Raw genomic sequence first — 6,000 nt, 5'->3', positions numbered from 1 at the left:
TCTTAGGTTGGCCAGAACCCAGGGAATCATGGGGACCCCTCTAAGGGCCCTGCAACTCTAGTGAGTCACAGGACCTCCCAATCAGGGGGATTGAGAGGACCCTAGAGAACAGGAAGCCAACCAGTAAACATTCTGCAAAGAGGAGGTTCATGGGAGAGGGGAATGTCCCTGATGATTCCAAGGGAAGCCACATGGGTCAGCAAGGCCCTCACACTTCCTGGCAGATGATATAACTGGTAGAGGAAAAACTAAAGGAGCTAAGACGCTTCTCACAAGTTCCCAAGAATGATCCCTGACAAATTTCAGCTGACTATAACAGTAGAGAGGAAAAAGGACAATTTTGACCAACTTGGTCTTAAACACCCAGCAGAAGTGTATAACCAAAACATAGCCTTTAATGGACATCTAAAAGATAAGACAATGATTCTTTTATTGTTACCTGAGATGTACATTTGTATCAGCCCTCTTGAAAAGAAATTAAACTGGGAGGTTATAAAGGAAGGGTTTTTATATAGGGTGCCTGATAAATGCCACAAAAAGTTCTGTCAGAGCCATAACTTTGTTCTGAGTCTATTTGAGATCTGTGTTTCTTTTTCTGGTATGATTATTATAGTTGCTGCTCAGACTCCTCTTCTGAAGTTTGCAATTCATCACTTCCAGCCTGGCCACTTGATTTTAATCAGGATGTGGAAAGAAGACAAGCTTCATAAGAAGGACCTTAAAAGAAGGACCTGAAAAGGACCTTACCAAGTGCTCCTGGTCACTGGCATGGATAGCCAAACTGCTGAAAAGAGGAGAGCTCATTTGCATGGTCAATTTCCACCTAAAAAGTGAATATATCTAGGATGAATGGCAATACCAAAGGGTACAAGAACAAAAGTGAAAAGGAAGCCAAAAGGTATAAAAATAAAAGGCGGCGGGGGGGGGGGGGTGTTGTGAGGAAATAGAAAGTCCCATGGTCCATTTTCAGAATATAGTATTTAGCCTTAATTGGGAGTAAGATCCAATCTTAGCCATCTTAACTATAACCCTTCCTTTTGCCCTCCCCATTTTAAAAACTGGCCAATCTTGTAGATTTTAACCCAAGCTTCTATCAGAGCAGGGGCAGGGCTGCATTAGACACAAAAACAAGCGAACTGCCCTCCCAAGTGTGCTTGCTTGCTGCACTTTGTTTGGTAGCGCACCCTTCTGCAGAAGTAAAGTTGGCCTTGCTAAACTGCTTCTTAGTTCGTGTTTGATTCCTTGCGGCACCCCAGTATCTCTAACACATAAGTAGCCAGTTTCGAGAGCAAGAGCAGAACTAAGTCAAAAATAAAAACAAATCAAAAACCAAAGCCAGGGCTCTGCCACAACTTTGACCCAACTCCTGTGACCAAAAGGACTCCACAAAAGGGCAGATGTGACTGTCCCAGTTTCTGGAAGCCCATGATGCCACCTTCTATCCTTTTTCACAACCTGCTAAGTCCATTCCCACCTCAGGGCCTTTGCATTGGAGAGGGAAATTACTGTTCCTGTTCCCTGGAATATCTTAGTCACAAGATCTTGTCCTTGTAGCTCCTCTGGCACCTCCTGGGTGATGCTTTTCCTGGCATCCCCTACATCACCATATTTTCTCCCTAGTGTCTATCACTCTGTCAACATACCTTTTTCATTTTGTGTTTGTTTATAGGTGTACAAATGTCTGTCTTATTAGTAAGAGTGTAAGCTCTACTCAAAGGGGCAGGGACAGTGTATGTCTTGTTCTTTGTTGTTATCCTCAAATGTGGCACAATTCTGGATACATAGTAGACACTCAATGAAACCTGTTGAGTAAATAGCAAGATGGTCAGGTGTGGGCCAAATGTCCATGGGGGAAACAGGGTAGAGGAAATTCTCCAGTAGGAGCAGGGCTTGGATGGTTTGCCCATCCTGCTAACCTCCTCACTCCTGAAGTCCTGGGTTACTGAGAACAGGGTTCTGGGTGCTGGATCTCTCTTTTCACTCATGAAAAATTGCTGTCAGATGTATAACTATAATGCACAATAAAAAATGTGGAAAGATTCAAGAAAAGAAGAAAAATTGCTGTCAGTGCTCATATTCATGAAGAGGAGTGCCCTAGAACTGGGCATGGAGGTGGAGTCCAAGTCAGAAGGATGGGGATCAGAGAAGGGACAATCACCACTAGGTCTGATTGGGAGTGGGGCCATAACCACACCCAGTCCTCTCCAGTCCCTGGAGAGGGTAAGACAAACACAAATGGGATATAATTTTCCTCAAGCTACAAGTATAATCCAAACTACAGAATGGGACAATAGCGAGTTCTGGAGCTTTGATGTCCCAGCCTCTGATTTCAGTTTCACAAGCCTGGGTGAAGGCCAAGATGAGGCGTGAGCAGTCAGATCTCTCACTTTCCCTCCTTCAGTAAACAATTCTGGATTCTGCCACCAGAGGGCGCAGCCAGGCCACGCTGGTCCAAAAGCAGGCTCAGGCGATGGGGCGGGGGGAGTTGGTGGGTCGCTGAAGTTGGGAGGGGCCAGTGGGGCTGGTGGCGAATGCGTCAGGCTGTGCGTCTGCGCTGTCGGTGATGCAGCTCTAGTGTGTTAGCCCCGAGGCTCTGTTTGCTCTGCGGCCAGGGTCTGGACATGCCGCTGAGGAACCGGCTCCACCTGGGGTTGGGGGCAGTCCAGGTGTTGGTAGATGACAGTATTCCTTAGGAGGGGTTTGTGTGTGCGTGGGTGTGTCTGTGGGTCGGGGAGCGGGCGGGGCCAGGTAGCAGCTTAGAGCTGGGTCAGAATTAGGCATCCATCTGGGATTTGGAGCGGGGCCATTTGGGGTGTGTGAGAAGCCCCCCATCCCACTCCAGTTGGCAGCTGTAATCTTGGTACCAGCCAGCTTCTCCCCTCTCTGTACCTTGGTTTTCTCTTCCGGAAAATATGTAGGTCCCTCCACCCCACCCTTGGCTTTTAGTTCTATCCACAACCAGCTTTTTTTAAAAAATATTTATTTATTTATGTATCTTTAGTTCTTAGGTGGATACAATAGTTTGTTTTTATGTGGTGCCGAGGATCGAACCCAGTGCTTCATGCATGCTAGGCGAGCACTCTACCGCTGAGCCACCACCCCAGCCCCACAACCAGCTTTTTAAAAAATGTGCACACCACATGTCCAACATCACCTACAGCCACTGGTCCAGAAGAACTTTCAGGGTCCCACATACCCCGAGACCCTCCCCTGGCTTTAGGGCTCTCAGGAATTACCACCCTGGGGTGCCAGAATGGGACTGTGGGAGCTCATCCTGTCCTGTGCTGTGGAACCCTCGCGTCTCCTCCTTTCCCAAGCAGGCTGGTCCAGCCGGGTCCCTCAGCCTCCCCCTTGGGTCCCCTCCCAGCCCAGCAGCTGTCCCTGTTTGTTTTCCCAGGTCAGCTGTGCTCAGAGCTTCCTGAAGGATGGATGCCCAGGTGGCTTTGTTTGCCAGCTCAGCACCATCACTCCTACCTCCTCCACAGACTTGGCCTTTGGGCATGGACTGGGAGTTAACTGCCCCCCAACATCCTCTGATCCCAGGACTGAATAGGGATCTCATCACCCTCAGAGAACCCAACTCACTCTGAGCCCATCTAGCTCTTCATCTCGTTCCTATTGGAACCTTTGGGTCCCACAGAGAAATCTAAGGATCCTGCCATGCCACACCCCAACCCATGATTCTGCCAAAACACTCATCCCACACAAACTAAGACCTCACAGAGAAATCCTAAGATTTGAATCCCCTCAGCAAGGCTCTCAGATTCCAACCAGACACCCATCCCACATTAGGGACATGCAGATTCTACAGAGAAACCCTCAGACTCAACCCTGAGCTCCCACTCAGGTTTCCATCCCAGGAAAAGGGCCTGAGAAACCCCAGAGAAGTGACACCTCCCCCAAGTAGAGAGCCCCTCCCACGAATAGCTCAGCTTCTCAGTACTGCTGGGCCGCTTAGTCGTGCTGGCGGCCAATGTCTTTTTCCTCAAAGTGGTCTGCTCCCACCCCTTCCCCTCATTTCCCTGGGAAATCATCCAGGGCTTTGGAGACTGAAGATGCAAATTCTGTGAATGTTGCCGGCTGCCACCCTGGTCCCTTTCCAGCCTGGCTTCTCTAGTCCCCGCCCCACCCCAGGTCTGAAACAGGCAGATGAACTCCTTCCCTGGGGCTGTGCAAGGTTGGTCTCCTGGGAGACGGAGATAACTCAGTGCAGAAAGCAGCCCAGATCAGGCCAACTCTGGAGGGAGCCCCGCCTAGCCAGATCCATGGTCCCCTCCCACCAGAAGCGGAGCCCCTCTTCCCTGCCGCTCAGTAGGGTTGGAGAACTGGCCACCATCCAAGGAGATGGGAAGCAGCCACTGCCTGTTCACTCAGACACAAGGCCACAGGGCTGCAGGGAGGGGCCACATAACACACACCTTCGAAATCAGATGGAGACAGAGCCATCCATAGTTACAGGCACACGGATAAGATACCACACGTTTCACACGTGAACAGCCTTGTTCTAGGATTCTGTAGATAGACACTTTAATGTCATACTCATTTATGACAGATGTTTGTTCACTCACTTATTCCCCAAATATTTAATAAGATGTACCACATGCAAGGCACTGTGTGGGGTGTCGGATTCACACGTGACCATGACCTTGTGCACTTTCACATGCACACATGCCCACTCTGCAGTTGCCCAGAGAGACATCATTGGAACTGCCCAGCGATTGTTGTACAGGCACAGAAAGGCTAGAAAGAGTGGGCTCTGGAGCCAGGCTGCTACCGGGATCAAATTTTAACTCCACTGCTTATAAGTCGGGTGATACACTGTGCTTCTCAAGTTTTTTTTCCCTCTGTGAAATGGGAATAACTGTCTTTATTAAAGACTGTTGTGAAGATTTAAATACATGCAAAACAGAAAACTGCCCTACAGCATGTGCCCAACAAATGTTAAAGGTTACTGTCGCCTGCAGTTATAACAGCTTTTGTGGCATGGTTCTCCCCACCGCCCCACCAGAGGCTGGGCTGGGATCAGAGGTGGTCCAGGCAGCAAGCAGGGTGCCGGGATCTGTCTCCTCCTCCTCCTCCTGGCCCTGGGAAGGCCAGCACGCACTCAGCATGGTGCACCTTCACACCTTGCCTGCTCATGACCTCTTTGACAAGGTCAGAGCAGGTGTCCCAATTTCTCTTGTTCCTGCACAGGCCTCTGCTCTCCAGGAAAAAACACCTGGGAATGAAACCAAAGATCTGGCTTCTGCTCCCATTGCTTTTCTTGGCTCCATCTGTGGCCTTTAGCCAGTCACTCTCACTCTTGGAGCCTCTGGGTTTTTTTTTTTTTTTTTTTTTTTTTGCCTGTTAAGTTAAACTGGCTGATGATCCTGGAGGGGCCTCCTAACCCTGCCTGCTGTGATCCTGTGATGCCTTAGGAAGGCTCACTCCCCTCCCCATCCAGCCTCTGCCTGCCCCACCCAGCCACCCACCTGGCCCAGCCAGAGTGAGGGGGCGAGTTGCCAGTGGTCTCCATGGGGACTAATCTCCAAGAAGGTCAATGAGGCTCTGGTACTGCCTTGGCTGGATGGGGATTAGCACCTGGGTATGAGCCCCCCTTCCTGGTCTCCCCACTCTCACATAGATTCTGGATGGCTTCCAAGCCCAGAAGTTCCAAGGCCAGGTCAGAATTAATAGAGTAGGGCAAGGCAGCTTCCCTAGCTGTTGGCCTGTCCACTGTGACCAAAAAGAAAAAGGGGAGAGATGGAGTCACATCTAGGCTCATCACTTCTCCTGCCCTTCAGTGTCTAGTCATGGCATGAGCTCAGTCCCTTTTTACCTCCAGTCCTTTAATGGGAGAATGGTTTTCCAAAAGGGGGAGGGGCATCCCCAATAGCCCCACCTCCAGCCCAGCTGTCCCTATTCACAGCCTACCTCTATATCCTCAGTGGAGGGGCACTTCAGCACCTCGATATGTCCACAGTGACCCCTTCCTCCACCCACACTGTGCCTTCCACCTGT

Source organism: Marmota flaviventris, chromosome 11 (genome assembly GCF_047511675.1).
Source record: "Marmota flaviventris isolate mMarFla1 chromosome 11, mMarFla1.hap1, whole genome shotgun sequence".
Lineage (NCBI taxonomy): Eukaryota > Metazoa > Chordata > Mammalia > Rodentia > Sciuridae > Marmota > Marmota flaviventris.
The sequence above is the reverse complement of the archived record's forward strand: the minus strand, read 5'-3'. Positions refer to the sequence as shown.